Below are 26,639 nucleotides of genomic sequence, written 5' to 3'. Positions count from 1 at the left end.
CTTGCAGAATGTGTGGCATTTGAGAAGCTGAGGTGTGTAGAAAATAGGGAAATCCTTTGATGTATCTATTAAATGAATAGTAGAACTCTATCCCTATCCTGTGTCCTTGTTCCCTGACCACTGTGAGAGAATTGATTTGCTGTACAATATCTCCCCCAAAAATTTTTGCACCATCATTCATTTTGTTGTTATACATATACTATATGTATATGTCATTTTGTCGGTAAGGGTTTGAGGCATCTGGTTTATACATCCCTTACACTTGGCCAAGTTTTCAAATATTTCATTCTAATCTATTCTTCCAATGTGTTTTCTCTAGCTTCTTTATACTGAGGCACTTGGATTCGGTCACATCACCTCATTATATGTTTGTATCTACAATACATAAGCTATTTTAACCAATGATTTGAAGCCCATAAAAAAGATAGTAAAATCTTTTGTAAATTTACTCAGCCAACAATTCAAGGTACTTCAGAGACAGAGGAAATGTGAATCTAATAATGAGCAAATGAGCAAAGATATATATATATACATATGTGTATATATATATATATATATATATTCCTAAAATGATGGGATTTTCCTTTAAAATGCAAATGAAGTGCATGGGTTCTGGAAAAAATACTAACTCATGAAAAATAAAGATACTGAGAAACAATTTCAAGCAACTAGAGATTAAGATGTGACAATAGAATATAACACAGTATCTTGAATCAGATTACGGAAAGAAAAAAATGAGTTGCAGAAATTGATGAAATGCAAACAAAATGGAAAATGTTTTGAGTTCTAATGTCAAATCCTTAATGACAATGAACAAGCCAGCTATAGTGAGATCATATAATATGCTACTTGTGAATGAGAAGTGTTTAGAATTTTGATGTAATGTTTAGCAAATCTCATTTAAATCCCAGAAAAAAATATTAATGGTATGTTCAAATGAAACAATAATATTAGTTTTTTTCTTAGTTAAATGAGAACATTCTTCTAATTTTTTGCATAATTTCTTAAATTATTTATCAGAGTTTTCTAAAACCTTGAACTTCCTCAACTGAAATGCTCTTTTATTCTCTTTTATTTTCTCTTGGACCATTTATATTATGACAATGACCTGTCAAATATCAATCAAGTGTCTGTGAAGTATCCAGATTTACTAACATGTCAGGAATTAGTAATGCTTTTTCAAAAATCATTTCTTTGTGAGATGGTAAAATAGAGGCAAGCAATAATCTATCTACTAAATTATCACAAATCAGAAAAGAATAAAAGGAAATGAAAAAATCCATATGATGAAAAACATTATAAGCATTGAAAAGCAAGGGGACATGGCAGTAAAAAGCAGAATAAGAAAAACTAGGTAAATACACAAGTATTGCTTAATACACATACAATGGGAAAAGCAAATTGTGACCAGATATGCTGGACCAAAGGGTGGACAAGAGGGGAATTCACATCACAGATCTTGCTAAAAAAGGGACAAAGGAAAATCCTCTCGAGAAAAATAAAGCAAAATTAAATAGTGGAATGCTGACCCACAAAACAGATGCTGAGGTATTACTCAAGGATTCTATTCCATCTCAGTCTGTTAAATATTCTGATAAGAAAGAAGCAGAACACAAAAGAAACTCTGCACTCAAAAACTCTGCTGGGAACACCAGCCAATGAAGCAGTACCACTTCTGGCCTCAAAAGATTACAAGCCCCGCCCTCTAACCAATGAAAGCAGAAGACTTTGAGAAGCACAGGGAAAGGCACAGGAGCCTGCGACAAAAGTGACCCTGTATGGAAAACTATGGAAAAATGTAGGTGTTGCCTGTATTTGGGATATGTTCTACTAACCATACCTAGTCTGACTTCAGTGGGAGAGGAAATGACTAGCCTCCCAGAGACTAGATGTGACATGATGGGGACAGGAGGATATTCAAAGGGGCCTTTTCCTGCCCAAAGAAGTCGGGGAGGGGGAGGAAGGAAGGACCTTGGGAGGAGGTGACCAGGAAGGAGGACAGTGAACCAGATAGAGTAAGTTTAAAAAAAAAAGGTATTAGACCCCAAACTGTGGACTGTTCGAGCAAGTTCCTTGATAATATGATAAGTTTACAATGCTAAGATTACAGTGGGTAGTGACACATCACAGACTTAGTACTTGAAATACACAGGAAAATTGAAGGACTCACAAGTAAAATTGAAAAAAATGAAACTTGTCAGGTGAAGTTCTATAGAGCAAACACACCAGGAAAACTCAAATCCTACACAATTCATCATCTGCCTATGATTACAACAGTGAGGCCACATTCTGCCTAACCTTTATACTCTAGGAGTCATGTGGATAAAAGTCATTATTTACAATTCCCACTTTACTGGCTCGCCATGAACAAGAATAAACACTGTCACTCAGAAAGTTATTGGCAGTGAATGCAGGAGGATCTGGGTGGACCTGGGTGTTTTCTAGATCCAGGACATTGATTGGTGACTAGGATGAAGACCAACAAATAAGACAATACAGTTCCCTGTGGGGAAGTTGTAACTCAAATTTTGGTCATAAATAGCAATAAAAAAGAAGGCAGTAAACTTAAAGAGAGCGTTACAGGGTGCATGGGAGGACTTGAAGGCAGGAAAAGGAAGGGAATGATGTGAAAACTGTAAAATGTAGACGATCAATGCTGATAATGGTTCTCCATTGTCATTGTTAACATTTTGAAGCAAATTTTATATTTAGAAGTTTTATTGAGAATTTCTTTTTTTTATTGTTTTAAATTTATTTATTTAATGTATGAGTGCTCTGCTGCATAGATATCCGTCTGCCTGAAGAGGGCATTGGATGCCCCTATAGATGGTTGTGAGCCACCATGTGGTTGCTAGGAATTGAACTCATGACCTCTGGAAGAGCAACCAGTGCTCTTAGCCGCTGAGCCATCTCACTAGCCCCTTATTGAGAATTTCTAATGTACAAACAGTCTACAAATTGAGACATCATGTCCTTAATACACAAAGTAAGTCATTTATGTGTTCCAAAAGAAAGAAGAATGTACTTTTAAATGGTTTAGCAGCATCTAAAGGATGGAGGAATTAGTTACTAATTGAGAAGAGATATTATGTGCAATAATCAGTGACTATTTAAATCATAATGAAAATAGGAAACATTGCATCTAACAAAAGATGGAGTTTAAATAGATGACATATGCAATTCACTGTGTTTGTATTTTCTTATTGAAAGAAAAAAGTGAAAACCATTCAAGTATAAAGGAAAATAGTAGTAAATCTTGCAATTTATCTTCAAAAAAAAAGCCATACTTCTAACGCTTTTTGTGTAATTATAACTGTACAATCACAACACTGGCACCCTTGTTGACATCCAGCACAGATGTAAGCTATAAAAAGGCAGTAGCAAAATGAGAGATGATACACAGCGAAAAAATAGAAACTGAATCTTCTTTTCCCCCACGTTGCCTTCTGAGAACAGGGGAACATACTTGTGCACAAAGAAACTAGGAATTCTCTATCTCTCGCAGGTATGTCAGAGATATTAGTCAACTCGTTTAGCTTATTATTCTACAAATTAGAGACAAGGTAGGCACAATGAAATTACAGAAACGTCACATGTCAATTATTCATCTTTGCTCTTAATGAATCTGTCTACCAGAGTTGTTTTGGCATATATTATACCAGTGTGTTGGTTATCTCTTTGTGCCTTAGACGGCTAAATTCAACCAGGATTTTCTTCCTTGCTTAGTGTCAGCCATGGCTCCTTTACCAGTCATGTTATTTCTCATAACTCTGCTGCTACCATCAATGCACACTGAAGGAAGAGTGAGTGTTACATGGATATTTATCTCAAATCTACCTGACAATGTTGGAAAATAGTACATTACATAAGAATACTGGGTGGGGGGGGGGATATGGGGAAAGGGGAATCACATCTGAAACGTAAATAAAATATCCAATAAAAAATAAATGAAAAAAAAAAGGATACTGTAATCCTGACAGTATAGTGGGTTACAGTATTCTCATTTGGGCCTTAGAGCACATAACAGTTCTAAAGAGATATAGAGTAAGGTTTCACTCTCTAGCATTTATAGAGAGTAATAGAGTTTGGTAATTACAGCATCACAGGCTTTAGTAAGTCCAAAGTACAGAAGATGTGGGAACTCACAACACATCCCAACAGATCCCACGAGCCTGTGCGCCCACGCGTGGGCCTGCTTTCCTCTCAGCATATAGCTGGGGCAGAGATCCTCCACTCAACCACAGTACTCTCCAGCTAGAAGACAAAAGACAAAATAGAATTAATGGAAAAAACCCACCATTCAACAAAGATAAACTCAGAAGTCAGCATGTATGCCTATAATTACCACAAACTTAGAAGCCTAGATGCCAGTGTAAGAGCACAATCAACAACAGCCAGGACTATCAGAGCATAGCCATACTACTACACTAAGCTTTAAATATTCCAACACCAGTAAAACACAAGAAAATGACCTTAAATCTAACTTTATAAAGACAATAGAAATCTTTAAACAGGAAATGTATGAATTCTTCAAAGAAATAAAGGAAAAGAAAAAAATTAGAGGAAATTAAAAATCCCTTAAAGAATCCAAGAAAGCCAAGAGAAAACAAACACTTGAAGGAAATAAATAAAACTTTTAAAGACACAAAATGAAATTAAAAGCAATAAAGAGAACAGAAGCTGCGAGAATCCTGGAAGTAGAAATATCTAGGTAAGTGAGTAGGAACTACAGACTCAAATGTCACCCACAAAGTACAAGAAATGGAAAAGTATATCTCAGGCATTAACGATACCATAAAGGAAATAAATACAACTGACAAAGATAATGTTAATTCTAAAAAATCCTTGACACCAAACTTATAGGAAATCTGGAATAGCATGAAAAGGCTAAAACCCAAGATTTTAGGAATACAAGAAAAGAATCCCAACTCAAACACTCAGAAATATTTTTAACAAAATCATAGAAAAAAAAAGTTCCTAAACCAATGAAGGACATATCTATCAAAGTATCAGGAGGTAAAAACACTAAATTGATTAAGCCAGAGAAGAAAGTCACCTTGTCACATAGCAATCATAGCACTATACACAGAGAACAAAGAAAAATATTAAATCTACAAATGAAGAAGACCAAGTAGCGTATAACGGTAGACCTATAAGAATTAGACTTGACTTCTCAATGGAAAGTCTATAAAGCAGAAGGATCTGGACAAATGTATTGAAAACCATATGTGATCACAGATGTCAGTACAAACTCCTATACCCCCAAAACCTTTCAATTATCATAAATAAGAAAGACAATATATTTCATGATACAGCCAAATTTAAACACCTCCTACGGAAAGTACAAGATGGAAAATTCTAACCCAAGCAGATTAACTAAACCTATCAACATATAAGCAAGTAACCTCACATTACCAAAACCCTGAAAAAGGAAACAAAAATCTCTCAATCTCTCCCTCTCTCTCTCTCTCTCTCTCTCTCTCTCTCTCTCTCTCTCTCTCTCTTTCTCTCTCTTACTAAATGGATTGAAGCAATAAGGCACTTGCTTAAAATAAAAACAGAATTTCAACACTATTTAATACTGACAATTAATTTTCAAAAACTAAGTTGAGAACAGACTGAAAACTCTAAAGAAGCAAGAACATTCTAACATGTGAGAACTGATTTATGTAATAAAGCTGGGGCAGTCACTGTTAATTGTCTACTTAACACTTTGGTGCCTTTGGGCATGCTTGTATGGGATTATTTTAACTATATTAATGTTGGAAGACTCGTTTTGATTATGGGAAGGACTATCCATCGACACGGAATCCAGAGCTTCATAAAATGGAGAAGGCAAACTATACAGAAGCCTGCCATTGTACTTGCCTCTTTCCATTTAGTGGGTGTGTAGTGTACTATGTTTTAAATATTTTGTTCTACTTAAAAACACATGCTTTTAAAAAGAATTTTAAAAATAGAGCTTGGCACATTAAGGGTTTTAAAGAGTTATTTCTACTTGATTAAAAGAAAAATCCAGGTTCATACCATTCTTGATCTCTACATTTGGGTAAAAAAAACACAACACACCAAAAGTTACATAGATGTTTGTACCAAGACATACAAGTACACACATACATACACACATACACGCAGAATCTCACACACAATTTCTCAAAATACATGCACAGACATATAGAAACACACATATTTTCACAAGACACAAAGCATTATAAAGAGGCGTTCAAGAACAGTACAACATGTTCCCTAGTAATGATCTATAAACTTTAGTTCTTTTACCTACAAATAAGAGTAATCTTCACTCTCCATTAAGGTCACATAGTGTGTGTGTGTTTGTGTGTGTGTGTCTGTGTGTGTGTGTGTGTGTGTATAGCGAGAGAGAGAGAGAGAGAGAGAGGGAGAGAGAGAGAGAGAGAGAGAGAGAGAGAGAGAGAGAGAGAGACCCTCATACACAACACATGCACACACATTACACCACACACTCCACATACACACCTACAAACACATACACGCATACACACATAAACACACACACAAACACCACATACATACAGGAATACATAAATACACATAAAGATAGACAAACTCATTACATACTATGGTTCTGCAAGAATATTTGAAGGCCTGACAAATTGAAATCCAAATTAAAATATCTAGTCATTTTAATGTGCCACAGAAAGAGTAATAATCTCAAAATCTTAAGTCTCTTTGTATTTTCACTTGAGATTAGCAAGGAATTGCAGGGACTAAGTCAAATTTGTCCTAAAAGCAATGGAAAGTTGGCTGAAGCTTGTGACTCATTATCAGACTGAAAGAAAATAAAGATGGGACTATATTTGACCTTTCATAATCCTACAGAATTCTAGTGCATGGGAAAGAAACGGAAGCATCATTGAACTTCCTGGGCTCCTAGGAGAGGACATGCCAATCCAAATATTTTCTGCTCATTTCAAAGTAGTGAGTCCTTCCAGCTTGTCATCTTTTAACGTTCATCTTTCAAATGTTGTCATATATCTTTATGTTCCTGCATCCTTGTTTTTAACATGAGCTCTTACTGGTTTGAAGGTTTCCAGGTGGGCCACCAAAGTATCTATAATATTTTTATGAATATAGGAAAATACTCAAAGGTAAAATTTATAAAAAAAAATAGGGCCTGATTTTTTAAAAATTTCATCTACTTTTGTCTTCTAATGTTGCACTAATAGCTATATAACATAGATAACGTGCTTCAAATGTGTAGACAAAATTAACAAGTATACTCAAAAATTAAAAACTATATTAATAGGTAACCTGACAAAACCATTTCACATAGTGAAAATCATTATTTGAAGACTTTAATAGGACTGACTTCAGATAATATACGAAGTTTTCACACTAGGTTTCCATACATTCCCTCTGTTGGGGAAGTATTAACATTGAGCAGCTAGGTCCTGTACTACTACAGCCAACTCTCTCAGCCCCTGGGTGGTCCTTCAAGGCTACTCTCTAGCTAGCCACTGCAACACCTGGTCACTATGTTCACAGTTCTGGGTCTCTCTGGCACTAAACCCAACACCAGCGGGTCACATGGTCCCAACCAGGTGTTCCCATTATGCAGATCCTCTGGCCTTAGGCCCCTAGACATTGATTTGGTTGCTGTCTCCCTGGCTCTAGGACTAGCTTGTAGGACAACTTCAATTCCTCCACTGCTCTAGGCCTAGCCCAACCTTACAGTTACTGGAAACCTCATGGTTAGATATCACAATACCCCAGTAACCTAGTAAAATCAAAACTCTTTAGCTTATAGTTAGTCAGATACACACACACACACACACACACACACACACATATACATATATATATATATTATGTATTATATATGATATATATTATATATACATATATGTGTGTATGTGTACGTGTATGTATATTTGTATATATATATATGTATCGTATATATATATATATATATATATATATATATTCACTTAAATTCTCAATACACAAGATTCCCACACATTTTAGACAAGTTATCCCAATTATCCTAACCCTATAAGATATTCATAATGACCTGTAGCTACTTAAAGCTACGCTGGTTCTGAATCATCCTGTATGTCTTTCATCTTAATTCTTTCTCGCTCTCTCTCTGCCTCCCTCCTTTTGCAACTCTTAGCTTTGCCTCTGTCCAAACACAGGCCTTCTGCTGCACTAATATTTAGATACATTGGACAGGGAAAATCGTGCCACACCTCTCAAATGCCTTTCAAGTCCAGCTGTCTCTCTCCTCCCCCGTTACCTCAATCTTATTTTTCTTTTTTCTTACTATTGGCCCTCTTATTTTGGTTCCCTTTCATAGTTCCTAGGCCACAAATATTAGCCACATAAATATTGGGTACTAACCATGGAACTACGAAATGTAAGATTTTATATTCAGACTTTGGTTTGTATTTAGTGTGGGTCATTCTTCCTATTTTACTATTTCTTCTTTTTGAAACAGGTGTACTTTGTACTTGGTATATTATTGAATAAATATGTTATATTTACAGAAAACTTTTCAAGGGTTTTAAACTGTAAATTTTTCCTGTGTCTTAAAAGAGATTTAGACCTTTGAATGATGTTGGAACTGTTGATATCTTAATGATTCATGGATATAGATAAAGGGATTTTTTTCAGCAATGTGAAATGCACATGAGCTTTGGTTGTCCAAGCACAGAATGGCATAAACAGAAAGATGTTAAGATGATCATAACGTACTGGGATTTCATAATCTGCGTATGTTCCATGTACAACTGTGTGGACAGTGAAAAAGTCAGAAAGATCTTTCAAAGTAAACTGGTTAAAATGAATGCTATCAATTTTGGAGTCTCAACAGTCAATAGGCAAAACTTTTATGCACACCTATGGCATAAGAGGAAGAGGTTGTGGCATTTAAGATGTTGAGATAAATTCATGGTGTCCTTGTTTTGATATATGAATAATAATCTATTGGATAGAGGTACCACATTTTCTTTATCCACTCTTCAGTTGAGGAACATCTAGTTTTTGTCCAGTTTCTGGCTATTATGAATAAAGCTGCTATGAACATAATTGAGCAAGTATTCTTCTGGGATAGTGGAGTATATTTTGGGTACATGCCCAGGAGTGGTATAGTTGGATTTTGATTTACAACTGTTCTCTTTTTGTGAATAAACCACAATATTGATTTCCAGAGTGGTTGTACAAGTTTGCACTCACACCAGCAATGGAAGAGTATTCTCCTTGCTCCACATCCTCGATAGCATATGCTGTCACTTGAGGCTTTCATTTTTTTTTTAAATATGAGCCTTCTGACCTATGTAAGATGGAATCTGAGAGTTGCTTTAATTTGCATTTCCTTAATGACTAAGGACTTTGAACATTTTTTGTGTGTGTGCTTCTTGCCCATTTGAGTTTCATCGGTTCAGAATTCTGTATTTAGCTCTGTACCCCATTTTTAACTGGATTATTTGGATTGTAGGTGACTACCTTCTTGAGTCCTTTATACATTTTGGATACTAGCCTCTGTCAGATGTAGGGTTGATGAAGATCCTGTCCCAATCTGTAGACTCGTATTCTGTTTTATAGACAGTCTCCTTACCTTACAGAATTTTACAGTTTCCTGAGGTCTCATTTATCAACTGATGATCTGGGAGCCTGAGCAATTTGTGGCCTCTTCAGGAAACTGTCTCCTGTACTAATGCATTCGAGTCTATTTCCCACTTTCTCTTCTATGAGATTTAGTGTGTCTGTTTTTATGTTGAGCTCCTGGATCCACGTGAACTTTAGTTTTGTGTAGGGTGTTAATTAGGAATCTATTTGCATTCTTCTACATGTAGATATCCAGTTAGACCAACACCATTTGTTGAAGATGATTCCTTTTTTCCACTGTATGATTTTGGCTTCTTTATCAAAAATCACATGCCCGTTGGAATACAAGCTTATTTTGGGGTCTTAGATTTGATTCCACAGATCAACTTATCTGTTTCTGTATCAATGCCATGCTGGGTTTTTTTTTTTTGCTTTTTTTTTTTAATCACTGTTTCTCTATAAAACAGCTTGAGATTAAGGATGCTGATTCCTCTTGAAGTTCTTGTATTGTTCAAAATAATTTGGCTATTCTGGTATTTTGTTTGTTTGTTTGTTGTTTGTTTGCTTGTTTCTTTTTTCATATGAAGTTTATAATTGCTCTTTCAATGGTTATTAAAAAATGTGTTGAGATTTTGAAGGGATTTTTTTAAATCTGTAGATTGCTATTGGTAAGATGGCCATTTTTAATATATTAATTCTACCTATCCTTGAAAATGGAGAACTTTCCATCTTCTGATGTCACCTTCAATTTCTTTCTTCGGGGACTTGAAGTTCATCTCATACAGATTTTTCACTTGCTTGGTTAGAGTTGCACCAAGATATTTTGTAATATATGTGGCTATTGAAAAGGGCATTGAGCAAGTAGGCTTCAGACATGAAAATGACTTTGGGCTAGGACAAGGAAGTAGGCTCATATATTTTGGTCATCCTGATAAGCCCATAGAAACAGTGATCACAGGAGTGTTCATGGAACTTTGTTTATTGCCTTGCTTGTTCTTTGACTAATTGTGTTTATTGTCTTGCTTGTTCCTTGACTATTTGCATCTATTGTATTCCTAGTTCTTCAACCTAGAATTGACCTTAATACTTGCATGTAATTAAAATGATATAAAAGCAAAAAGGAGGAGGGGGATGGGATAGGGGGTTTCTAGGAAGGGGAAATGGGGAAAGAGAATAATATCTGAAATCTAAATAAATAAAACATCCAATAAAAAGGCAAAAAACTTAAAATATGTGTGTTTTAATGTTGATTTAGTTCATGTCAACTTTCTGAAATATAAAAAAAAGAAAAGAAAAGAGAGAAAAGAAAAGAATAGAAAATAAAGGGATGTTGTTGCCCAATTTCTTTCTCAATTTATTTTTCATTTGTATAAAACAGAAGTACTGATTTCTTTGAGTTAATTTTGTATCTAGCCACTTTGCAGAGGTGTTTATCAGGAATTCTTTGATAGAAATTTTGGGGTTGCTTATGTAGACTATCATATCATCCACAAAGATTGATACTTTGACTTCTTCCTTTTCAAGTTGTATCACTTTGAACTACTGTATTTGTCTTATTGCTCTGGCTAGAACCTCATATAACTATGTTTAATAGATAGAGAGAGAGTAGGCAGCCTTGTCTTCAGCCAAAAGGACATGCTAATTACATACTTACCTATAATTGGAGATTAGCCATAAAATAGAAGATACTCATGCTACACTCCACAGATAAAGAATCTAAACAAGATGAAAGGCACAAGAGTGGATAGTTAATTCTGACTTAGGAGGGGTAAACAAGCTAGTCCTAAGAGGCAGATAAAAGGACGAAAATAGGTGTTAGAGGGAATTGTAAAGGGAAAGGGGGTGTTCAGGGTCAGGTATGGGGAGGGAAAGAAGGGATAGTGAGATTACCATGAGAAAGGATGGAAATTTGCAACTGATGAGGGAGAGGGGGTAAGAGTATCTCCAGAAAGAGACAGAGACCTGGGATATAGGACATAGAAGGCACCCAAGAGTCAATGGTGGTGAGTTTAGCTGTGATTCACAGCATTTTGGATATGTTACCTGAAAACGCCACCTCCTCCTTTCAAACAGGAACCCCAGTGGAGTGATAGAGACACCCAAAAACATTTGACTTAAAATTTAGCCTGTCTAAAAGAAATGAAGGAACAGTAGATAGAGACTGAAGGAAACACCAACCAATAATTGGCCCAGTTTGAGATCCATCCAATGGGCAAGAACCAATCCCTGACACTATTAATGATACTATGTTATGCTTGCAACAGGAGTCTATCATGGCTGTTGTCTAAGAAGATTCACCCACCAGCTGACTCAGGCAGACTCAGATACCCACAGGCAAACAGTTCATGGAGCTTGGGAACACTTATAGAAGAACAAGAGGGAGGATTGTGATCTCTCAGGGAACAGGAAGAACAATAGAATCAAACAGCCTGTACCCTTGGACTTTCAGTTCTGGACCACCAACCAAAGACCATATAAGGATTGGACATAGACTTCTCAGCACATATATAGCAGATATGCTGTTTAATCATCATGTGGGTCAAAATCAACTGGAGTAGAGGTCATCCCAAAATCTACTGCCTGTCTGTAGGATATATTCTAGATGGAAAACTTTGTTTGAACTCAGTGGGAGACAATGTGCCTAGCCTCACAGTGACTTGATGTGCCAGGATGGAGAAGTACCCAGAGGGGGCCCCATCTGCTCCAAGGACAAGGAGTGGAGTGATCAGGAAAGCACTGTAGGAAGAGGTCACCTGAAGAGTCCAGTGAGTGGGATAAAAGTGAATAAGCAAAAAGAAATTGAAAAGAATAATAAATAAATAAATAAATAAATAAATAAATAAATAAAGGCACAGGGCAGGATCAATAGAACAAAATGTGCTAAGCTAAAATGTGAATATATAATAGAATAAGCTATCAAAAATGAGGAGTATTTGGATTTTGATGTAATGTCTTCAAATATCCTTTATATCTAGAAAAGTTCTAAACTACTATTTTGAAAAGGACTAACAGTAATAATAGTTTTGCTTTGCTCAGTCAATACATTTTACTTATTTACTGCAAAATATTTTTAATTATCTATCAGAATTTTCCATGAGTTCTAACTTTCCTGCTTAATTACTGTTTTATTCTATTTTCCTCATACACCTTTCCTATTATGACAATGAATTGTCAAATCTGAATAATGTGTCTATGAAATTTCCAGATTACCTAATAATACCAAAATAAATAGTCGTCCTTTCAAGAAATGTTTGTTGATAAAAATGGGAGAATAGGAGCAACCAATACTTTACTAAACCATCAAAAATCTGAAAAAATTTAATCTTATATTGGAGCTAGTCTGGCTTTCATTCTGCCCTCAAAATGAACACTTAAGATGCTGTCTTTATATATTATTATTATTGTTTTAAATGTCTACCCTCCTAATAAAAGTTTCACTAATTCCTCACATAAAAATCATCCCTTCAGAAGAATTTTTAATACAAATCAAGATAGTGTATGAATCAAAAATTACTACTACCATTTATATCAGAAAGTCACATTTGTAGCTTAGAAATAAATTGTATTTCATTTGAGTTAGATTGTAAATGGGGAATTAAATGTGTATGATAACATTGACTTAGACAAATCACAGCAGTTCTGTATTACAAATGTCTAGCATGTGCATTCTTTCTATACGGAATTGATAAGTGTCTTGGGTCTACTTGTCCAAGCACACACAAATGGTCCTTGTTCTTGGGAACATATCAGAAGGTTGACACAGACATATTTCAATATAGTATGGCGAGGTCTCTGAGCACAGAACTAAAAACTATTTTTTTAAAAAAAACTTAATCATAAAACATAATGGGGGGAATAACAATAAATCATCTTGAAATATCAGAGAAAATATATATTGATATTGTGACCGTTTACATGAGCCTAAAGTATTACACTTTCCGATAAAGCACCACACTACTATGAAAATTCAAACTTCCTTAGATATTGTTCAAACATTCACAAGCATTGCCCTATCCTGTAGTTTGTCTCCATATACACATATCTACAAGGTGAAGCATCAACTAGAAATAGCTCATCAGTTGAACTTCAACCACCAGCCTGAACAAATGAGAAAGAGTTACATTACTAGATCTATGTAACCTCTCCAAATAATAATATATTTTTCTGCTAAGATCTGAAAGTTGTGTGTAAAATAGCCCTGGAGAAGTTGTTCTAAAATTGAAAATTAGTACTTGTGGAGAATTGAGTTGGATTCTGGCTCTTGCATTAGCCTAAAGCACACTAACTTCACTGATGTGCAGGCAAGTACTCACTGTAAAGTCTAGAGTAAATTATGAGCTCACGGCCTCTTCTCATCTTACTGCATCTTGTGAAAATAAAAATGAATAGGTCTTAGGTTTCTTATTGAAAACTTGTTATAATCAATTCCCTCTTTTTCAGGTACTTACACAGACTCAAAAAGAATCTTCCACATCTTCTAATCATAAGACAAATCACAAGGCTGATTTAGACAAGACTTACTGCCTCCAAGGTGAGAGAAATATACAGGCCCCGGAGAAGAAATTCTCTGCCTCCAATCAAGATGAAACATTTTTTGAAGACTTGGCCATTGCTAATCAACACGAGTTAAACCTGTCTAAAAATGTAATGGCCCAGAGCAACTGTTTACTCAAAAGCATCAAGTGGACCCAGTAAACTTCAATCACACGGCCAATAGGCTTCAAGGGATCAGAGTTAGGCACCAAGGAAACAATTTTAAACACAAAGTCATCCTTGGTATAGATGAATTTTTGGATGCAACAGGAAAGACATTGGTTTCCCATTAAAGTTCCGTGGTGCCCTACTTGCTCTTAGAAGACTCTTGTTTTAAATCCTGTGACCTCTTTGTTAACCAAACAAACAAAGGAGATAAGATACTGTAAATAAACACAATAACCTCTCCTCCCTCCTGTTAAATACTAAAATTGGCCAGAGACAGAAAAAAAAGGGGGCGGGGTTCTGAACTAGCTGTAGAAGGAGCTTTTATTGTTTTGTTTCCTTCTTTGTTTGATTGTTTGCTTTTTTGTTTTGCTTTTGGGAAGCTCATTGGACAGAACACATGGTCATATATATGTAGTGATCCCAGAACAAGGAAAAATTACCAAAAGGACCAAAGTATACACACTTTGGTCTTCCTTCTTCTTGAGCTTCATGTAGTCTGTGAATTGTATCTTGGGTATTCCAAGTTTTGGGGGTGATATCCACTTATCAGTGAGTGCACACTATGTGTGTTCTTTTGTGACTGGGTTACCTCACTCAGGATGATATTTTCTAGTTCCATCCATTTGCCTAAGAATTTCATGATTTCATAGTTTTTAATAGCAGAGAAGTACTCTACTGTCTAAATGTTCCGCTTTTTCTGTATCCATTTCTCTGTTGAAGGACACATGGGTTCTTTCCAGCTTCTGGCTATTATAAAGAAGAATGTTATGAACATAGTGGGGCATGTGTCCTTGTTATGTGTTGGAGAATCTTTTTGGTATATGACCAGGAGTAGTATAGCTGAGTCTTCAGATAATACTGTGTCCAATTTTATGAGGAAAATCTGGACTGACTTCCAACGTGATTGTACCAGCTTGGAATCCCACCAACAATGGAAGAGTGTTCTTCTTTCTCCACATCCTTGCTAGCATTTGCTTTCACCTGAGTACTTGACTTTTGCCATTCTGACTAAGGTGGAATCTAGTGGTTGTTTTGCTTTGCATTTCCCTGATGATAAAGGATGTTGAGCGTTTCTTTAGTTGCTTCTTGGCCATTCAAGTTTGGTCAGTTGAGAATTCTTTGTTTAGATTTGTACCCCCTTTCTTAATATGGTTATTTGATTCTCTGGAGTCTAACTTCTTGAGTTATTTGTTTATATTGGCGATTAGTCCTCTATCAGATATAGGACCGGGGTAAAGATCTTTTCCCAAGCTGTTGGTTGCTGTTTTGTACTATTGACAGTGTCCTTTGTCTTACAAAAGCTTTGAAATTTTATGTGGTCCCATTTGTCTTTCTTATGGCATAAGCCATTGGTGTCCTGTTGAGGAACTTTTGCCCTGTGCCCATATATTCAAGGATCTTCCCCCACTTTCTCTTTTATTAGTTTCAGTGTACCTGGTTTTATGTTGAGGTCCTTCATCCACTTGGACTTGAGCTTTGTACAAGGAGATAAGAATGAATGGATCTGCATTCTTCTACATGCTCACCTCCAGATGAACAATCACCATTTGTTGACTATGCTGTCTTTTTCCCACTGGAAGGTTTTTGCTCCTTTGTCAAATATCAAATGACCATAGTTGTGTGGATTCATATCTGGGTCTTCAATTCTGTTGCACTGATCTACCTGCCTGTCTCTGTACCAATACCATGCAGTTTTGGTTTTGTTTTTGGGGATTTTTTTTATCACTATTGCTCTGTAATACAGCTTGAGGTCAGGGATAGTGATTCCCCAAGAATTTCTTTTATTATTGAGAACAGTTTTCATTATCCTCAGTTTTTTTGTTTTTCCAAGAGAATTTGCAGATAGCTTTTTCTATCTCTCTAAAGAATTGAATTGGAATTTTGATGAGAATTGCATAGAGTTCATATATTGATTTTGGTAAGATGGACACTTTTAATATATGCCAATCCACGAGCATGGGAGATCTTTTCATCTTCTGAGATCGTCTATAATTTCTTTCTTCAGAGACTTGAAGTTCTTACCATACAGATCTTTCACTTGCTTGGTTTGAGTCACATCAAGGTATTTTATGTTATTTGTGACTATTGTGAGGGGTATTGTTTGCCTAATTTCTTTCTCAGCCTGTTTATCCTTTGAGTAGAGGCAAGCTAGTGATTGGTTTAAATTAATTTTATATCCATCCACTTTGCTGAAGTTGTTTATCAGGTTTAGTCGTTCTCTGGTGGAGTTTTTGGAGTCACTTAAATATATTATTATATCATCTGCAAATAGGGATAGTTTGATGTTTGGCTATATTTTTTAAAAAGTGGCACCATCCTGTGCTATATACCGCTACTCTCTTCCCCAGTTGCTTATAGATCAGGCCAATGCTGATCAACACCATTTAAACTGGTCTAAATTCTTTTCTGTCCTGAGTAAATGTAGTGGTTAGAAGTATCAAGTGGACACAGTAAATTTAAGAATTATAATCCATATTCACCTCTTGTGTTCACCCAAATAAAAGGAGAATGTAGATTGTAAATAAACACAATAAAGTAGTCTCTCCTCCCTCTAGTTAAATACTAAAAGTAGCCAGAGGCAGCAAAGTATGGGTTTTGGACCAGCTATGAAAGGAGCAGCTAGTAGCCTAACCTTCCTTTCTTTAAATGCACATGTTATTTTATGACAACATTCCCAGTAAATTCATATGAGTCCCTCCATCTTCCTCACTGTAGTCTGATGAAATGTGAATGGACATGTTTTATACTTCAAACTATTTAGCTTTGTAGGTATAAAATATTAAGTATCATGTTTTTTCTCTTTAACTTATTTTGGATAATTTCATACAAGAATATGATACATTTTGATCACACTCCCATCTCAGACTCTCTTACTTCCCTCTATCTCCCATAAAATATAAACTCTCTTCTCATTATGTCATCCTCCTGCTTCATGTCTTTTTGTTTCTGGAAGCTCATTATGTTAATCCAGGGATATAACCATGGTCAATTATGAAGTGATGCCCGGAGCCAAGGCAAGTCACCAAGGGCTAAACCACAGAAGATAATGACTCCACATGCTCCAGCAGCAGTTCCCGGCCAATGCCTCCCTAGAGATATCTTTTGTCTTAGAATATCCTCCCTCATTTGTGACTGAATGTTGATATGACCAATCATGTGCAGGCCATGTTCATGCCAACCTAGTTCCAGTACTCCACATGGAAAACAAGTGTAAGGCTGAACTGAGTGTTCCTATTCATTCAAGTCAGTTGTTAAGCTCTTACAAACTCAGATAAGGGAATACTAAAGCACTTGTTCTTGAAGACAGGCCTTTGTAAATAGAACAGCCGTCACATTAAGATTTCAAATGACTTCTCCTCCACCAACAACTACTCCTGGAGGCCTGATAGGATAATGTTCACAGTAAGTTTTCAATGTGCATACCTATTAAAACAGTTGAAGGTCTGTGAAAGTGTGAAAGTCTCCTCAGAGAATGATTCTCATTGATATTTTTGTCACAGGAAGAACTCAAAACATAAGTAGGATTCTTTGTCTAGAACTGCTTCTCATGGAGCTTTAGATGGTGAAGCCTTGTCATTTGGATTTGTTATTGCCTGTAACTTGTGTCCAGTTCTTGTGGCAGTAATTGGCCATGATGTTTTGATTTTTTTAATTTTATCAAGGTTTTTCTAATTGGCAAAGCAAAATATCAGCTAGTACTCTTTATTATACAGAATAAAAATATGAACTCTGATTTAATTGTTTACTTCATATTGTAACTTCATATGCATTTTTAAAATTCTTAACATAGAAGTTCACATAAAGGAAATAAATTGGGAAATTAAATATCAAAGATTTTGAATATGTCTTCAAAAATATAAGCCAAAACTGTACAAAGTTTTCCATAGGAGTATATTACATATGAGATACATTTCATTCTAAAATGTAACTCACACTCCATTAAAAGTGAAAGATTCTTTCACCATTTACATAAATGCAGCTGAATCTCACAATCCTCCAATTCAGTAACGGCAGGCTAGTCAGTAGCACTGTCTTACTGAAGTTCTATAACTTACCTATCTTCGCTGATGGCCATGAACTCCATCAATTTACTCACATAAAAAAAAAATCATAATCTGTTCCCATATAAATTTCCTGTTATTTAAGTTAAAGCCCATATTTTGGTAAAGTTTTGATCCAGTGGATTTGCCATCATTGTATTTATGGGGGGGGGTTAATTACTTTGTTTGGTAATAAAAGAATATTAGTCATTTTTTTAAGTAGGACAAATGCCCAAAAGTAGTTTAGAATAAATAATATATCTCTTTTTGGGCTCAATGTAGAGAACCTTCAGTCCAGTTGTCCTCTGCTTCCCAAAATTAGTCCACACTGCTGACATGACCTAAAAGATGTGTCAATCATCGACTAGATGAAAAGATACAGGTGGTAGATGCCTGTAGAGGGAGAATCAGTGTCCCCCAAAAAGAAGCTCCTGCTGAGGTTATGCACTTTCATGTGGTCATTCCTGGGCGCATGTTCTTAGAATCAATGCTAAGTGGGCTTAATAAGTTGCACATTTGTTGAAGAAATGAGAGGCTATGACTTTGAAGGGAAATATGAAAAATAGGAGAAGTTGAAGGGATATGAATGATGTAGGGCTCATGTGTGAAGTTATAAAAAAAAATTTAAAGCAACTGCAGAGAAAAAAACACAATGCACTTGACCAATAGTATAATTATTCCAAACAAAATACTTACAAGCCAACTTAAGCAACAGATTTTTTTTAATATTATACATCATTATCCACTTAGTTTCATTCTAACAAAGCAAGAATATTTGAACATGTCAAAACGAATGGACCTAATAAAGCTGTGATCATTAGTATTCAATGTCAACATGACAGGTTCAAGAATCACCAGGTGATATACTTCTAGGCAATACATTTGTGGGATTGGTTTACCTACATTAATTAATGTTGAAAGACTCCTTTTGATTATGGGCAGGACCATTCATGGACATGGGATGATGGGATGATGGGTCTGCATAAAATAAAGAAAGCAAGCTGACCAAAAGCCTGCCTCTGTACTTGTGTTTTTCCTTTTAGTAGATGTGTGGCTTCCTGTGTTTTGAAGTCTTTTTTTGCACATAAGCATGTATTTTTTAAAAGAATGTTTAATTTTTTTCTACATAGGCAAGTGTGGTTTTAAAATGAATTAAAAATAGAATTGTTACACCAACCCCAGTAGGACCTGTGTAACAAGTTCCACATACTGAGGCAAAAACTTTAAAAGAAGGAGGCCTCTTGGGACTGGTTGTGGAACTCTTGCCAGGAACAAAACATTGAGCAGTAGCTCCCATGGTAACTTATCTGTTTTAGTTTCTCTTATTCCTTTTTTATTTACAACATGTTTCTGATAGCCTATGCCAAGATCTTAAGCAAAGAAAATGGGTAAGAAATCATCTCCTGAGATGGGGTCACTAACATGACCTTGTCTCTAGGGAAACTGACACTTTACTTTATAACCATTTACAAAGATATGTAATAAAATTATGATAAATTTTTTCAACAATAAAATTTCATATGGCTACACGTGTGACATCAGAGGAGGGCTTTTGTATATGGTAAAGAAAGCTTTAAATAAAAAGAATTAAAATAGTTTAGCGAAGATATCACCTGTGATTTAAATTGAGACAGCTTGGCACTGTTGCCAATAAAACCAATTTGCCTTGATTAATCCATTATGGTATTGTAGAGAGACAAAAATATATCCATTTCCCCAGGCATAATACATCCATAAAAGTGTTTCTTTCTCACTTAGAGTCCACAAACAAATTACTCCCAGGAAATCCAAAGTAGACACACTCAAAAATATGCTTTACAACTCCACTGGATATGTCTTAATAAAGTCATTGGCACAATTAAGATTATTTATCACATTAAATGTATTTATAAAAATGTATAATTTATACCTAATGCCTAATTGGAAGGAGAAAAAGGAGTAACACACAAGACAGGCTCATTTAAAAGATTACACATAAAAAAGAAACTTTTATTAGTCATTGAAACTATTTTACACTTCTGTGAACTGTTACTCTCAGTTGATTGTTAATGTTTTCTGTGAAATTTCCATACAATTTGGAAGTGGAAATGAAGAAACCATGCATTTGACTCATTTTTTACAAATTTAATTTTAATCTAAACATCTCACTTTACCTCAAACCTTACAGTGTATTTAAGATCCATAGAACATGGCACATTGTAGATAACCATGCAAAGATATTTTATGTATTCCTTTATTTTGGTCTCTCCAGCTCAAAAATAATAGGGATGAGGTGGTAGTTTGGTGTTTCCAATCATGCGGAAGGAAATCAAATTCAAAACTATCAAACTTTGTATTAATGGCAGTCATCATCTTCTTCCTTGTTTATATATCTATACTGTTGTTTTTAACAAGTCAAATGGAATAATTTTCTTCCTAAAGATTAAAACCACTCCTAACTCAAAGTTCCATGTTCTCATTCTTGAAAAACCATTCCATATGAACTTCATTCTGGTTTCAGGGGTTACAATAAGATACGTATTATTATCCTAGTGTGCCAAACACACCAGTCCTGGAAAGTTGTCTAAGTTGCTAGGACCAGGCATGATTTCCCTCCTGTAAGAGAGACTTAAGTTCAAATAGACAACTGTAGGTCACCACCAACATGTGAGTGCCCATTATTGGACTTTTGGACATTTTCCCTGATGATAACTGTTTGTGCTGTTCCAGTCATGGAGCACGGTTGATTGTTTAACCTCTCTTAAGAATTTCTATAGTGTCTTCTGGAACCATGAAAGCTAAACTGTTGGAAGGCTTTCAGGTTTGATCCAACTTGAATTATCTGAATCCTATGTCCTAATTGTGAGACTGTCCCATATTCAACCTCAGAGAAAAAAACCAAGGGGCACAACAACACTCTATATTTCCTTATTTCATATGTTGAGAGTCATCTTTAATAACCAGATGAACAGTGGAATCTAGAGATAAAGAAATCTAAGAAATATTTTCAGGGAAGCAGAGGCTAAGATGAGATACTAGATCTCATTCCAGAAGATAAATGATGACATGTGGAAAAAATGATGAAGTAGAAATTAAATGTAAAATTGTTTGTGCTCTGATACTGAGTCCTTATTCTTAACAGATCTACTAAGCTAAAATGTGATCATAAAACCAAATAAACCCACAGAGCTCTTGGGATTGTTGGCAAATTCCTTATAAATCTAAAACTTGTATAGAATGAAAATGGTATTTTTGAAATAACCCAAAATAAGAATTTTCCTCAAACATTTCATTTTGTGTACAAAATATCTTGTAATTTCAGGACATTTCCCCATATTCTGCAGTGCTTTAGTTGAATTATTGTCTTATTCTGTTGTATGAATTATTGTTTTATTTGGTTATATTTTTAACAGACCTTTCATAATGTGACAATAAATTGTCACATGTGAAACATGTGTATCAAGCATCAAGATTTGCATTAATGTCAAGGATAAACAATTTTTTCTTCAACAGTTATTTGTTGTTATGGAAAAATGGTGCTCAGTCAAGCAATACTGTAGCGAATGATCACAAATCTGGAAAAAATACAAAGCATTTATGTTTATAAATTCCATGTCATCAAAAATGTGAAAGCACAGAAAAGCAAGGTAACATTGCAATTGATAAGAAAGGCTGTATAAAATACAGAAATGTTGAGTGATAAAGCTATAATGGACACAGCGAACCCTGCCCAAAGTGCTAGAAAAAAAATAACAATGGACATGAGTCTCCTCTCCTCATCTCTTGCCTGAAAAACAAAAGCAAAGAAAAATATGTAGGTGCAAAGACAAAATAGTAGATTATTGATCTACCAAGCAGCTGCTGGGAAATTACTCAGGGCGGCTGTGCCATGTCACTCTGTTAACTATTCGGATGACCAAGAATCAGAACCCAAGGGAAACCATGATACATGATCAACCCACACTTCAGGGAACAGCAGCCAGTGAAGCACAAACACCTAAGGTTTCAATACACCAAACACCTGCCCTCTACCCAATGAAAGGAGAACTCACTGAGAACTAGAGAAGCACAGGAGCCTGCAGCAGAAGCTGACCTGAACTGAACATATGTAACAAGCAATTCCTGCTAAGACTTGGGAGTGTGAAAGCAAGTTCCATGGTAAGATAGTTGTATTTACAAGGTTTAGATTACCAAGGCTAGTGACACATTAGAGACTCAGTCTTTGAAATATATAGCAGAGAAATTGAAGGACTACTCAATCTCAAAAAATGAAACTGTTCAGATGAGATGTACTACAAAGTAACTCATCACTCTAAAAAAAAAAAAAAAAACTCAATTCAAATTCATTTTCTCATTTGTCCATCAGTATGAGTCCAAATTTTGTCTAAGCTTTCAGCCCTAAGGCAAGTAAGTATCATAGGCAAAGAAAAATTACTTATTATTTACTCTTCGCAGAATAAGAATACCAGCTGTCACTCTGGAAGTTACGGGCAGGGTGTGAAAATCCATGGTGACCAGGAATGTTTTCTAGATCCTGAACAATGATGATAGCCATGAATGAAGACAAAAAAATTACAGATCTATGCAGGAACATTTTGACTCAATTTTTAGTTATAAATTGCAATGAAAACCAGGCAGTGAATTGACAGAGAACATTACAATATATGAGTGAGCGCTTGAAGAGAGAAAATCAAGGAAAAATGATATTTTAAAGTTTAAAATGCACTAGATCTATGCTAATAATGACTCTCTTGTCACCTAGCCAGTTAAAAATTGAAGCAATTATATCCTTGTAAAAAAGATTTTGAGGATTCTGAATGATTACATGATATAGAAAATAAGACATCACACCTTTAGGTTACAATGTAATCCTTTATGTAAGTCCAGAAAGAAAATGAATGCATACCACACTAGGTGACCACTAGCACCTAAAGAACATAGGGCTTCATAACTCCTGTGACAGGAAATTGTATGCAATGAGCAGAGGTTGATTACAATTTAAGGAAAACATGAAACAGCCCATCTAATAAAAGATGGTTTGAGTGAGCTTAAATAGACTAGATGGGAAATTCATTAATTGTGTTGGTAATTCTTAGTGAAGAAAGAAAGGAAAATTGATTTGCTATAACTTGAAATTGCTCTTCACAACATGCCACTTCTAACATGTTATTCTAAGGGAATAGTAAAATAAAAGGTGGTACACGGCAAAAAAAAAAAATTGGAACTATATTTTTCCCCACATTTGCCTTTGAGGATAGAGGAATAGATCTGTGTAGAAAGAAGCTAGAAATCTTCTAATCTTTGCAGGTACACATCAAGGACGTCAGTTAATGCTTTTGGTTACACATCCTGCCAATTAAAATCGTGGTTGGCACAAAAAAACGACAGGAACTCCTACACTGCAACACTTCCCTTATTGTGTTACTGAATTTGACAGCCAGAGTTTCTTTTCCTTATCTTCTGTGTTGCTTACCTCTCTGTCCCCTGTATTGCTTAATTCAACCAAGAGGTTTTCTTAAGTTTATTAGTTTCAGTCATGACTTCTTTTCCAGTAATGATATTTTTGTAATTCTGCTGTTGCCATCCATGCCCACAGAAGGCAGGGTGAGTGTTTCATGGATAAATATCTCAGATATAACTGATTACTCTTTCAAGTGGTATAATAAATATGAATACAGAAACCTAATGATATATTGGAACACATTCTCATTGTGTTCTTGGAGAATTTAACAGGGATATGAAGATTGAGACTAAGGTTTAACTCTCCACTTCTGGCAGTTGTAGGACCCACTAGTGACATGTGGGAACTGGATTCTTGAACATGGAGATGCGCTACAAATATATGACACTTGCCAGATGTCAAAGATATGCATTAAAGTGATTGAGATACCTGTCAGTGAGTAAAGCATTAAAGGTTTAGTTCAGATATAAAGCTTGCAATTAATACCTCTGTGAAATATGACACAGAGGCAAAAGTGTCCAGCAATGAACAAAGGGCTTTGTCTCAAATACAGTTGAATATGTGGACCAACAGCCAAAGTTATCTGTTAGCCTGTTTGAGATGTAAAGTTGGCCTCAATCTCAAGAGATAACTCCCTTCTTCCTCTGTAGCATGCACATGGTTCCCAATCAAGTTTGATGACATATTATTCATTCATAATGAACTATATTTTATGATCCTTTTGACTTTTAATGATTCATTGATTATTAATTACTTAGAAATCTGACATCATACACCCCCATCGCACTTAAGTATCAGTCTGTCCACATATGAAACTCTTTTCCCATGATCTATACCAGAGAGAGAGAGAGAGAGAGAGAGAGAGAGAGAGAGAGAGAGAGAGAGAGAGAGAGAGGACAAATTTGCAGTGGCCAGCACCTGCACCAGAGGATGAGTTTTTTCTTCCTGTATCCCAGCCAAAAGCTGTCAACTAAGAAGAATTGTGAAGTGGTCTGAGCAGAATGGAGCCAGCTCTATGTCACCTGCATCCCTGCCTGTACCTCAGTGCTCTGGGTTGTTGAGTGGTGGGTCAACTATCTCACAGACATTAAGATACCTCCAAGCAGCATCCTTGACCGTGGGATACACGTTGACTTTGGTGGTAAGATAGATTGAGGATATTAATATGCCCCTTGGCCATATCAGGACCACTGACTCAAACATAGCACACAGAGGCTACATAGATCACTAGCCTCAACAGAGGTTTAAGGTGGTTACATGTGCCACTAAATAACCATGGCTCTGCAAGGCAGCAAAGGCTGAAACATCACTGACTTATATGGCAGCTGCACAGACAGCAAATATCCACATGAATCCCGGGCTTCTTTGAGGTCTCTGGAAGAAGCATGGACCACTAAAAACAATGTGAACTCCACTGACATATTGGACAAAGGTCCAATCCAAAGAGTGAACCTTTGCTCTTTGACGAGATCCGGGGAAATTTCAAAGCTGTTCATGAGGTTATGGGTCTGAGTGTGTGTCTGCATAAGCTCCAAGCCGTTTTATACTGACACATCCTGCTGCCCCATCCTGCTGACCCTACTGACCAATGACAACATGCAAACCGCAGTCTCTCTGTCACCTGTCTCCACATCTTTAGTTCCATCTCTCTCCCTATCTCAGTCCCCACTCCATTTTTCTGTTTTCTACTTCTTCATCACATGTTTGTTCCTTGTAGTAGCCCTTGGGAGGCTTCCACTCTGCCCTCAGAAGGAATAGTATTATAAAAAATATTGATAGTAATTTATAACATATAGCAACTTTCTTAAGAAAGTTTATAAATTATAAATCAATATTTTTTAAAACTACTGCCCTCCTAATAAATTCTCCACTGAACCTCAACCAAGAACACAACTTTTCAGAAGAATTTTTATGTACAAGATTACTATTATCTTCTCTCAGAAAATTCAATTTTAAGCTTTGAAATAAATTTTCTATTTAGTTTGAATTTATATGCATAGAGGAAATTTTAAGTGTATGACAATCTTGGCATAGACAAAATGTCTACCATGTGCAGTCTTCCTACCATGAATTTACAAGGTTCATTAGTCTGTTTTTTCAAACATACAATAGTGGTCCCTATTCATGAAGCATAAAAGAGGAGATAGGCATAAATATAGAGTAGAGAAATGATATACATTATTGTGGGGGGTCTATGAGCACAGAACTAAAAACTAAAATAACATAAAAACATTTCCTGGATAGGTCTTGTATTTCTTGCTAATAAATCTGTTATAAATGACTGTCTCTGCCTCAGATACTGACACAGGCTTGTAAACAACCCACCATATCTGCTGATCACAAGACAAATCACAAGGCTGTGTTGGATAAGATTGAATCTGAAGGAGAACCAAACATCCAAGAGTCCTTTGAAATGATCACCTGTGCCTTTGATCAAGACAAAACCTTGCTTGAAGATCAGGGCAATTCTAGTCAACACAACTGAAACCTGACTAAATTATTGATTGCACTGAGTAAATGTGGTGCTCAGAAACATCAAAGTAGACACAGTAAATTTCTATAGCCTGCCCTACAAGTCTTCAATGGGCCAGAGTTAGCCACAAAGGCAATTATTTAAGGCAAGTCATCCACTCTGTAATAGAACATTTGAACAAATTGACGAATGAGTGGATTTTCTGATATGGTTGATTAGAGGCCCTGGTGTCATACCTGCAATGCCTTTTGCTAGCATCTCTTTCAAGTCCTACATCCTATTCATTTAACCCATCAAATACAAGGACAATGTCTTAGGGTTTTAGTGCTGTGAACACACACCATGACCAAGGGAACTCTTATAAGGACAACACGAAGCAGCTGACTTACAGCTTCAGAGT

General features: G+C 35.8%; 2 pseudogenes; both read left to right on the top strand.

Annotated features, from left to right (window-relative positions):
• Positions 1–3,734: 3,734 nt before the first annotated feature.
• LOC114620454 lies at positions 3,735–14,411 on the top strand (annotated as a pseudogene).
• A 9,430-nt stretch (positions 14,412–23,841) lies between these two features.
• LOC114620586 lies at positions 23,842–26,329 on the top strand (annotated as a pseudogene).
• The last annotated feature ends 310 nt before the right edge of the window (positions 26,330–26,639 follow it).

Source organism: Grammomys surdaster, unplaced genomic scaffold (genome assembly GCF_004785775.1).
Source record: "Grammomys surdaster isolate TR1022 unplaced genomic scaffold, NIH_TR_1.0 169, whole genome shotgun sequence".
Lineage (NCBI taxonomy): Eukaryota > Metazoa > Chordata > Mammalia > Rodentia > Muridae > Grammomys > Grammomys surdaster.
This window is presented reverse-complemented; position numbering and strand designations above follow the sequence as displayed.